We start from the raw sequence: 10,377 nt of genomic DNA, 5'->3' as shown, positions 1-10,377 counted from the left end.
CCGCAGAGCAGCAGAGCCAGCTCGGGTGCAGGAGATCACTGTGATACTGGATCTACTGAGTGGTTCTTTGCAACCGGTGGAGTGCAAGGAAATGGCACAGGGACGTCTCTGCTGCCTCTGTCATCTGTTATCAATGACAACACACAGGGCTCAATGGAAGGAGGCCTCGGTTTCAGCTGGAAGCGTTCCTGCGTGCGTAACATGACCGATTGCATTGAGATAAAGCTCAGCAGCAGCAATAGGGAGGTAAGTCAGGCACTCGGAGCAGAGAAGTCCCAAAATCGATGCTCCTTGGTAGCTCGTTGTTTTACAGCACCCTGCGTTGGGCCGGCAGCGAGGAGGCCGTGCAGCAGGGCAGGGCAGGAGCTGCTCTGAGGCTGCATCTTGCTGCATCCACCCGCACGTCTGCAGCGTGGGCTGCGGGTGCTGGGAGCCGCGCTGCTCTGTGGGCAGAGGCTGCTTCGGTGTCCGTGGGACGCGGGAGCCGAGGGCTTCGTGCAGCCAGCAGCACGCATGGAGGAGCGTGAGCAGCGGCTGCGGGCAGCCGTGCACCCCCGGCTCAATGCACGCTCGCGGGCAGCAGAGGTCCCTGTCCAGGAGTCACCCTGCACCCACCGGGTTCCAGCTCTGAGCCGCAGAGCTCCCTTCCCTCTTCCCATTGCTAAGCGGAGGCTGGAAAAATGTACGGCTTTGGCAGAGCTCCGTTATTTTTCCCTAACCTCTTTTTTGGAAAGATCTAAATTGCTTCTGCTGAAACCTCTAAAAATAGCCGCCGGGTGCAGGGAGCCGGCACGGAAAATCCCAGCTGCAGCCGTGGGGCTGGTGGGGCCGTGAGGCCCCGGCTGCTGCCGTCGCCACGTGGGAGCACAGCGGCCGTGGGGGAGGGCACAGCCCCGGTGCCGCCCTGCAGGACCCCCCGCGCCGCGGCACAGTGGGGCTGGGGCCTTCTCCTGCAGTCGGCCCCGTGAGCGGTGCAGCGCTCCGCAAGGCGTTCTGCAGCGTAGCGGTGCTTCACGCCGCTCTGTCCTGCCTGGGAGCCGCCTCCCGATCGATTTGCTGGGCCCTGGACGGTGCTGGGAGGAAGCAGCAAACTCATCGTTCCCTGTCGGCCTCCTCCTTTCTTCTCCAGCACTGCAGACCTCATTGCCCCCGGCCCTCGTCCCGCTCAGGCTGCTCGCAGCAGCTGGGCCGGGCTGCGGTCATCTCCTGCCCTTCTCAGACCTTTCCTGGTTGCCGCGTCTGATTTGGGATCTGATTTGGGTCAGCGCGGAGCTCCAGCTGCTCCATGGGGCTGCTCAGAGCTGCACCGCGTTCCTCTTCTGTTCTCTCTTCTCTTCTCAGTAGTTGCCCATGCTCTGTTTGCTTTCTGATTGCTGCCGATGTTTCCGTCATTGCTTAGGATGACCTCAGGATTTCATTTCTGACGCTAACGAGGAACTGCGCCTCGTTATTCTATATGCAAAACGAGCTCTTTTTCTCTGCACGCACCGCTTTACGCCGATCTCTGCTGATCTCCACCTCTCGTCTCCTAGTTGCTCAGCACTGTAAGGTCTTTCCACACCATTCTGTGTTCATTACCCCGAGCTGTGCTTTGGAGCTGCTCCGATGTGTCCTTGCAGTGCTGCCCGCACGCCCCGTGCTCACTGCAGCGCTCCCCAGCGCCGCGGTGCCGTGCTCCAGAGCTGCGGCAGCGCACAGTGCTGTGCTCCGCGCTCCATCTGAGCAGGGGCCGCTCGGCGAGTGCCGTCCTTCATCCGGCCCCGGCTCAATGCGCTCTTTCTCCTTGCGGCCAGCTGCTGTTCCGCATGGAGCCAAGCCCGCGTTTCCTGTTTGCTGCCCTTCCGGCCGCGGCGCGGCACGCTGCAGGCCGGGACGTGCTGCCGGCTGTTACTCCGTGCCAGGGCCGGGCCGCTGCCGCACGTGGGCCGGGTTGTGCCCCTGTCGTTTCCCCGGGTGGAAGCCGTGGTCCTGCGGCTGCTGTCCGGTGCCGGCAGGACGGGTTTCAGGGGCGGGTGCACACGGGGCCGAGCGGCGCTAGCACTGGTGCGTGCAGAACATTGCTGCGTGCTCGCAGGGCTTCTGCCCACCACAGAGCTGGCTCCACCAGCCTGCGGGGCACGGACGGCTTGAACTGGCGGGCATCTAATGATGGAGCAAATGTCATTGCATCGCAGAGGCTCTAAGGCTGGAGAAGACCTCTGAGATCCACAAGCCGAGCCTGAGCCCACCCCCACCATGCCCGCTGACCACGTGCCCCAGTGCCACATCCTGATGGTCCTTGAACACCCCCGGGACGGTGACCCCCACCCCCTGGGCAGCCTGTGCCAGTGCTGACCGCTCTCTGGAGAAGGAACTGTTCCCAGTATCCAACCTGACCCTCTCCAGGCACAACATGAGACCACCCCCTCTCACCTTACCGCTGTTACCTGGAGCAGAGGCCGGCCCCACCACGCTACAACCTCTCAGGAGCTGGGCAGAGCACTGAGGTCTCCCTGAGCCTCCTGCTCCAGACCGACCCACCCCGTTCCCCCATTCCCCAGGCTGCTCCCCACAGCGCTGTGCTGCAGACCCCCCCAGCTCCGCTGCCCTGCTGTTGTCCTAGCTGCGTGCGCGCGTGCTCTGACTGCTTCATTACAGCTCCATCCATCCAGAGTGCTTCAGTGCCAGCGCCGCTGAATCCCGCAGGCAGCCCTGGGCAGCAGGCAGCCAGCAGGCGCTCACCTGCAGCACTGGCAGCTGCACGGTGGGCCTGGGCAGGTGACTGTGGAGCAGACAGTCATCCCAGAATTGCACACGTGAGCGGCATGGGGCAAATGGCCAGGTTATCCGCCTGGCTGTGCCCGGCCACCAGCCTGGTGCTGCGGGGCCCTGGGGCTGCCTGCATTGCTCCTGCCGCCCCTCGGGCACCGCTCTGCGGGATGCTCTGTGTTCTCCCAGAGGCCGGGCCGTGCTGCGGTGCTTCTGGTGATGGCGTTTGTGCGGCGCTCGCTCCGCTCCTGCTGTTTGTTTTAGGGGGGCTGATGGGACAGAGCTGAAGAAAAACATCACGGGCCAAAGTATTTAGGAGAAAAAACATAAATAGAAAACTCAGGCAATAATTACACGTTTGTGAAGAACGTCTCGTTTGTGCCCAGGGCTTCCAGATGCCACAATGGTGAGAGCTGCCCTGTGTCGAAATTCAGCCCGGCATACAAAGGAGGTGCTCCTTGGGATGAGGAGGTTGTTGTGTGTATTTAATTGCTAATGGAGTAACAGTTGATGTTGCTGAACGTAAGGCAAAGCTATGAGCTGAGTAAGGGAACAGCAGCCTGCGTCCAGCGGGGCTCAGCAGCGCCGGGGCTGCGGGGTTGCTGTGTGGTGGATGGGCTCTGTTCTCAGAGCAGGGATTGCAGTGCTCGGGCGCAGCGGCCACGTGCAGGTGTTAGCGTGTAAGTAATGAGTTTGTACTTGATGATGTTTGATTTAGGACCGAGTTGCACCAGGGGGGTCAGGTTGGATACTGGGATGGGGCCAGCGGGCACATTGGGGCTGGGGATCACAGGTCTTTTCTGGCCTCAGTGATTCTGTGATTCTATGAGTGGTCTCCTGATCAGAAGATAGAACAATTTAATGCCAGTGTGAAAGGTGTAAGATGGATTAAGAATTAGGTTCTCAGTATGGAGTTGTAAATGAAAGTGATAGCAGAGCAGCTGGGTTTCCACTGGCTTTTTGCACCGTCCTGGCTGCGTTTCGTGCTGGTGGGGAGCAGCGTGGGCTTTGCCATGGAGGAGGGATGGCCACCCGTTGTCCTGAGCACACAGCCCTCAGTTGCCAGCTGCTCTGCAGCGAGTGGCAGAAGCTCCTGTCCCTGTGCTGGTTGGGTGCAGGGCTGTGTTGCTGGTCCAGAGCACAGTGTGGACAGCTGTCCGTCCTGCCCTGCTTCTCACATTGGCTTTGATGCTCTTCAACATCTTTATCAATGACATAGACGATGGCATCGAATGCACCCTCAGCAAATTTGCAGGTGACACCAAGCTGAGCGGTGCAGTCGATCCATTGGAGGGAAGGGAAGCCATGCAGAGGGACCTGGACAGGATGGACAAGTGGGCCCATGTGAGTCTAATGAGGTTCAACAAGGCCAAGTACAAGGTGCTGCACTTGTGCTGGGGCAGTTCCAGGAATTGATACAGACTGGGGGAAGAACTCCTCGAGAGCAGCCCTGTGGAGAGGGACTTGGGGGTCCTGGTGGACGAGAAGCTGGACATGAGCCAGCAGTGTGTGCTGGCAGCCCGGAAGGCCAACTGTGTTCTGGGCTGCATTGACAAGAGGAGTGGGCAGCAGGGACAGGGAGGTGATTGCCCCCCATTACTGGGCTCTTGTGAGGCCCCATCTGGAGTAGTGCGTCCAGGGCTGGGGTCCCAGCACAAGAAGGACGCAGAGCTGTTGGAAGGAGTTCAGAGGAGGCCAGCAAGATGATCAGAGGGCTGGAGCACCTCTCCTGTGAAGAAAGGTCAAGGGAAGCGGGCTTGTTTAGCTTGGAGAAGAGAAGGCTCCGGGGAGACCTCATTGTGGCCTTGCAAGACTTGAAGGGCGCATATAAACAGGAGGGGGAAGGATTGTTTCCGAGGGTGGACAGCGACAGGAGAAGGGGGAATGGTTTTAAAGTGAGACAGGGGATATTTAGGTTGGCTGTTAGGTGGAAGTTTTTCTCACAGAGAGTGGTGACGTGCTGGAACAGGTTGCCCAAGGAGGCTGTGGATGCCCCGTCCCTGGAGGCATTCCAGGCCAGGCTGGACGTGGCTCTGGGCAGCATGGTCTGGTGGTTGGTGACCCTGCACTCAGCAGGGGGTTGAAACTCGATGATCTTTGAGGTCCTTTTCAACCCAGGCCGTTCTATGACTCTGTGATTCTATGATGAGCTCTGCTCTGCCCCCGTGGGAGCAGCAGTTCCAGAGCTGTGCTGGTGCCCACCACCAGCTCCTGCCCTGACCGCACAGGAAGCGCTCCTGGGGCTGTGGGCTGCACCCAGACCCCTCTGCGGTCGGGCACTCAGCTCAGCAGGGAAGTGATGCGTGGCACTGAGAGGCTTCCCTGGGGGTGGGGGGGACGTGGCACCGCTAGCTGCCGCTGGGGAGGAAGCGAGGCACCGCTCTGAGGTGTCTGCGGTCGTGGCGGGGCCTCTGGGGCATTGTGAGAACGGGGGGGAAGGCACACAAGGCAGCTTGCTTTTTTTCATCTGTGGTTGGTATTCGGCCTTTGTGCAGATCCCCTGGGAAGCCGCCTGCAGCGCCCGCATTCAGCCCAGCTCTGCTCACTGAGCTGATGGACTGTGCCGTGGGGCTGCTCCCATGGGCTGTGCCGTGGGGCTGCTTCCATGGGCTGTGCCGTGGGGCTGCTCCCATGGGCTGTGCCGTGGGGCTGCTCCCATGGGCTGTGCCGTGGGGCTGCTCCTGGCGCTGCCCAACCCCACGCTGCCGTGCTGCTCCGTGGCACATGGGCAGTGAATTAAGGGGCTTGGGGGGATCCGTCCCTGGCCTGGAAAGCCGTGTGTTGGCGTTGGTTGTGGTGTGGAGATGGGCGTGCTGGGGTGCTGAGTGCCATCAGCACCGCTGTTAGGATGAGAGGGGAAGGTCTCCCATTGCAGCAGGGAGGGTCCTGTTGGGTATGGGGAACAATTTCTTCCCCCAAGAGCAGTCGGGTGCTGGCACAGCAGGGAGTCACTGTCCCTGGGGCATGTGACGCTGAGGGACGTGGGCACGGTGGGCTGGGCTGTGGTTGGGGATCTCAGGGGGCTTTTCTGACCTGAATGATTCTGCCATTCTGTGGTGTCACGGCGAGGGCGGCAGCAGCGAGGCCCTCACTCAGCTCTGGGCATGGGCCTTCTGCATCCCATTTCTAACACAGCCTTGAATTCCACGCTCACTCGCGTTGCACGGATGCTGCCTCGCTCAGGGTGCGCGGTGCACGCAGCGTGGGAGCTGCAGATCTGCTCCCGGCTGCAGGGCAGCCCTTGGTGTGCTGCTGGCAGCCGGGCAGGGAGGGGGTGCAAAGGGAGCGTGGCGTTGAGGGGCTGTCTGCAGCAGGGGCTGCAGGGAACGCATTGCTCAGGGCAGCTCTCATGGCCTCTCCCTCCCTCGCTGGCAGCAGAGTGCTCTACCCACTCCAGTGAGCCCCTTCTCCTGAGGGCTGCACGCAGGGAGCTCTGTGTTTGGTGGGTTTCCGAGCTCTTCCCTCCTGGTGCTGTGCAGCAGTTTGCGTGTCATTAAGGAACAGTGCAGGCCCCAGGTAGAAGTGGGACGGCCCCGCTCGGAGCACCAGGAGCAGGGCTGTCCCCGCAGTCAGTGCTTGCTGTGAGACGAACTTTGGGACGTGACAGAGGCTGAGCTTTGGGGGGATGCGTGGACGTGGCACTGAGGAGCGTGGCTCAGTGGGCCGGTGGTGATGGGTCAGCGCTTGGTCTCGTTGGTCATAGAGCTCTTTTCCAACCTTAATGGTTCCGTGGTTCTATGATTTGTGCCTGCGGGCACAGCAGGGGCTCCTCAGCAGGCTGCCCAGCCGTTCACCTGGCCCGGGAGCTGCCAGCTGTGGGCACATCCCCGTCCCTGCTGGTCCTGGGAGGAGCAGGGGGACCTCGGGCGCTGCCCTGGGTCCCGGTGGGGCCTGCAGCCGGGCTGGGACTCATGGAATGAGGCACGGGAGAGCACTTCCTTGGTCAGGGCTCACTGGCCTCATTTGTGCTGCATTTATATAGTTGGCTTGAGAGAGAGCTGCTTTAGGGCTGGAAAGAGCTGAGCAGAGAGGGAAGGGCTTTGAAAGGCTGGGCTAGCTGCCTGGACAGAAGAAAGCTTAATTAACAAGCCAGAACTTGGCCAGGGAGCGCGGTTATTTTTCTATTCTCGGAGCAGTGGCGCAGGATCCAGAGCGCTTTGAGTCATTACTGGCCGTTTGCAAGGCTTCAGGAATCGATCTGCAAAATAACTGTCAGCTCGTGACTGCTGTCGGTGTCTGCTCCCGAGCTGACGTTACAAACATTTTAATTAAAAATTATGATTGCGTAGAAGTGGGGTTAAAAATAAAGCGCAGTTAAATTAACACCGAGCCCCCCACGCTTGTTGCCTGCTCCCACCACCGGGCTCTGCGCAGCAGCCGGGTCTGGGGTCCCGACGTCCGCTGGGGGCTGGGGGGGGCTCAGCCGGACCCCAGGCTCTCACTGCCCTGCCTCGGGGCATGGGGAACCTGCAGCGTGGAGCTGGGCTGGGGCAGCTGGGAGTGGACCCAGCGTGGCTGCAGAGAGTGGGTGCTGGAGGGGCTGCGGGCAAGGGGCTGTGCCGTGGGGCTGGGGGCTGGCAGGGGCCGTGGGCTGTGTGGGGTTGGGCTGGGTTGGGTTACATCGGGATAACCCAATGATTCTGGGGGTTGGGTTGGGGTGCGTTGCTGTGCGTTGCGTTGGGTTGGATGTGGTTGGATTGGAGCAGCTCACGGTGCTGGAGCCCCGTCACTGCTGCTCTCCGTCGCCCTGCACTCTCGCCACGTTTCTGCCTCTGCCCAGCTCTCCTTGAAGCCCAGCCACTGCCGTGGGGCCGTGGGCACCGATCACGGAGCTCGTTACCTGGAAGCTGCTGGGCCTGGGCCTCCCTGGCTGGTGGGATGGCAGGGACGGGCGTGCGGCCTCGCTGAGGCTGCATGCAGGGGCTTTGCGTGGTTGTCCTGCGGACGGGGATGGATGGGAGCAGGAGCAGAGATGGGGTGCAAAGACTCTGCCTGAGGAAGGTCGCGCCGATTCAGAGCAGCTCTGTTGAGCTCAGTGGCTAAAAGCGATCACCACAGGTGTAGGTGGAAGCAGAAGGAGCACGAGGTCATACCTACGTGTTCACCCACCAGCTGAGGCATGTGGCCGTGGACTGCCCAGCAGCGCTGGTGCGATTTCCTGTGGTCTCATTTCATTGCAGAGCACGGCTGTCAAACCACACACCTCCACAGAAGCCCCAGCTGCCTGCTCATCAGAGGGACACGTCCTTGTCCCCCCCAGCTGCCCCCTTCCTGGAAGCTCTCTGCATCCCTTAGGAGTCGTCAGAACTCAGCACTGGGGGGTGCTGCAAAGCCTGGGAGCTCACAGCAGCGGCGGCATTGCCCTGGAAGTGCTCAGACCACGAATACGCTGAGCAGCCCAATGCCCAGCTGTTGTGCTGGTTTCTTCTTCTCTCACCTCAAACCCGTCTTCCCCCTTTTGCTGTACGAAGTGTTTGCAGCTTCTGCAAACGCCTCAGCTCTCTGCAGACCGAGGCTGGTGGCCGCCTGGCGCTGCAGAGGTTCGTGTTGCTGCATGCAAGACCTCGTGCAGTGAGCAGTCGGGAGAGGGGCTGTGGCTGGGGACCTGCTGCAGGCGGCTCCGCTGCTCCAGGACCTGCAGGTGTCTGTGCTCAGTGCTGTGCATGCTCTCACCGACACCTCTGTTGTAACGTTGGTGTGTGGTGTCGAGGGGATGCGCCATCTTCGGAGGTCTACTTCCTTTCCTACAACAGTCACCGCTGACAGCGTGAGGCAAAACGTGAGCTCTGCGGTCTGCTCTGCAGGAAGGGGGTTTGCATTTCTAGGAAACGTGGTTTCTGGGGGCAGTGCTGGTCGCTCTGCACCGGGGTGACGGGGAGGATGGCCGGGAGGCTTTGTCTCCTCGTGGCCTCCGGGTGCTTTCACCTGTCCGCTGCATCCCATTTCTGCACCGTCCGTCCCTTAGGTTCACGCCTTTGGTGTTTGTTTCCATTTCTCATTTCCTCTGCTGCTTCTGGATTAAGCCAGAGGATTGCTGTTGCTATAAGCGGTGACGGGAGGGGCTGCAAACCCGCGGCAAGGGCTCCAGGATCCAAAGAGGTCTCTTCCAGCCCCGTTTCCAGAGCGTCACGTGGGCTGCTCTGCTTAGATTTCAAGTTACAGACATTTTGCAGCATCTGCCCTCCTGGCGCCGTCAGCCGTCGCTGCGCGTTCGTGGCCGGGGCCGCCGGGTCCTGGCAGTGCGCTGTGCACGTGGAGGCGGCGCGGCCCCGCTCGTGCCGGGGGGTGACGGCTGCTCCGAGGTGCGAGGAGCGGTGCCCGGGCTGTGACACGGCACTGCCCCTGGGCGCTGCGGTCCAGGCCCAGGCTCACAGCACGCCTGACGCGTGGCAGCGGGTACGCCCCGGGGCTCAGCCGCCATCCCGCAGCGCTGCCGGCCCTCTGCTGCGCGGCCTGCCCCACAGTGCGCGTGCTGCAGGTCACGGGCACCCTGCAGCGCCGTCCCCGCGCTCTGTGCCCCTCTGCAGGCATTGCAGCAGGTGGAGCGGTGAGCACAGCCGTCCCAGGGTGCGATCCTCCTGCAGCCAAACCTCCCTGCATCTCCGGCAGTAACGCCGACGTTGGCATTCCTGGAGGAGCACGCGGAGCGGCCCCGGCTCTGCTTTTCCCATGTCGGGGCCCCACCCTGCAGCGGCGCTGGGCAGCAGCCAGCAGCGGGACGCTCCCTGCTCCCTGGCCTCTCACGTCCTCCCGTTCACTGAAACCAGATGTTCGCTGCCACAGCATTTGTGCCACGGCTGGGACACCGCGGCCCCGCGCGGGGCTGACTCGCTGCTGTCCGCGCCATCCCGCAGCGTGGCCGGCTCTCGCTGGGCGTTCCCAGCTCTGTTGTCACGTTGCTGCGTTGTCTTCTCGGGATCCTTAGCACGGATGTCGCGTGCGGGGAGTGCGGTCATCTTCTGTCTTCCCAGCGCCGCAGGACGACTCTGCTGAGCGCCGTGCCACGGCTCTGCCCCGCACCTGGGAAAGGTGATGGAGAGCACAGGGAGCGGCAGGGGCACCGGGAGCCGCGCTGGCTTTAACGTGTGACCCTGGGGGTGCCGGCGTGGGCAGACCCCGCTGCTTCTCTGCACGTCCAGCGTTGTGCGGCAGAGCGCACGCAGCCCGGCCTTGTGCACGGAGCCTGTCCTTGTGCACGGAGCCTGTCCTTGTGCACGCAGCCCGTCCTTGTGCACGGCTGATCACGGCGTGGCTGCGGGGCCCGCCTTACCGCGCAGCGCTGCCTCCCTGCCGGCACGGACCGGGATGTTTAACGATGGGTTCATACAGGGGGTGCAGCACCGGGCGCTGCTGCAGCGCGTTTCAGAAGCGCCGGGCCGTGGTGGGGGGTTGAGGTCAGAGCGGCCCGTTCCCCCCGGGCACCGCACGCTGCGGTGGGCGCTTTGAAGTGGAACGGGGGATGGGGGGCGCGGGAGCTCCCCGCCTCTGGGCGGGGCGGGCTCCGTGCTCTTGGTGCCAGGGCTCTGCGGATTCGTGACTGCGAACGCCCTCCGCGGTCCCGAAGAGCCGCGCTCCCGTGGCGCGACGCGGTGCGGCCGGGACCCGCTGCCGCCCGGGCCCGCCGAGCCC

Source organism: Numida meleagris, unplaced genomic scaffold (genome assembly GCF_002078875.1).
Source record: "Numida meleagris isolate 19003 breed g44 Domestic line unplaced genomic scaffold, NumMel1.0 unplaced_Scaffold180, whole genome shotgun sequence".
Classification (NCBI taxonomy): Eukaryota; Metazoa; Chordata; class Aves; order Galliformes; family Numididae; genus Numida; species Numida meleagris.
This window is presented reverse-complemented; position numbering follows the sequence as displayed.